Consider the following 1035-nt stretch of genomic DNA (forward strand, 5'->3'; position numbering starts at 1 on the left):
CAAGGGCACACTGCTGGCTCATCTCCAGCTTCTTGCCCACTGTCACCCCAGGGCCTCTTCTGCAGAGCTGCTGCCCAGCCAGGCACCCCCAGCCCCCACCGGTGCAGGGCATTGCTCCATCCCAAGTGCAGGACTTTGCACTCGTCCTTGTTTAATTCCTTTTGACCCGATCCTCCAAGTTGTCTAGGTCACTCTGAACGCTAGCCCTGCCCCCGTATATCTGCTACTCATGACATCTCTGACAGACACGTGGCACTGCTTGTCAGACTCAGGGCACGGCTCAGAGGCCAGGTCTCAGTTGTCACTGTGTGCTGCAGGAACACACGAGACTAGAGCCAAGAGCCGGGGACAGGCTGGCTTGGACACTACGGACCGCACTGGAAATCTGTAGGTCGATGTTGTGCCCGGCGTGGCCCAGCCCTGCGTCCCCCACGTGGCTCGGGCCCGCGCGGCCTGGCCCTTTAAGAGGACCCCGGGGCACCCCCGCGCGCTGCTGCTGACGTGGGATCGCGTGGCGCCTCTCCCCATAGAAACCACACCCCAGCCGGTGCGCGCATGCGCACATCCTCCCTTTAGCCCCCTCCTTCCCCAACTGAGCAGGCGCAGCCGCAGCAAGGCGGAAGTCGAGTTTAGGCGGCGCCCGGCTCTGCGCATGAGCAGCGCGCGTCCCGGGAAAATTACGCGAGCCAAGGCCGCTCCCTTGTGTTCCGGTTGCGCAATGCCGCGCAGGCGCCCTGCCCGCCTTCCTCCTCCTCCAGCAGGCTTCGCCCCACCCTAGTGACGTCAAGGCGCACGCGCACACTCCAGCGGGGGGCACCACCGTTGGCGCGTCCCTCTCCTCCGCATGCGCGGTGAGGCCCAGAGCCCCTGCGCGCATGCGCGGTGCCTCTTGCGGCTGGGCGTGCGTGGGCGCGGCGCAGGCGCAGTGCGCTCGCGGAGGGGGAGGGGCCGCCTCATAACGGCCGGTCCGGCCGGGCGGGCGCGTGGTGCGCCTGCGCGCTGCGGGCTGGGGGGAAGTGAGGCGGGCTTTTCCGG

The sequence above is a fragment of the Alligator sinensis genome, unplaced genomic scaffold (genome assembly GCF_000455745.1).
Source record: "Alligator sinensis unplaced genomic scaffold, ASM45574v1 scaffold50_1, whole genome shotgun sequence".
NCBI lineage: Eukaryota > Metazoa > Chordata > Crocodylia > Alligatoridae > Alligator > Alligator sinensis.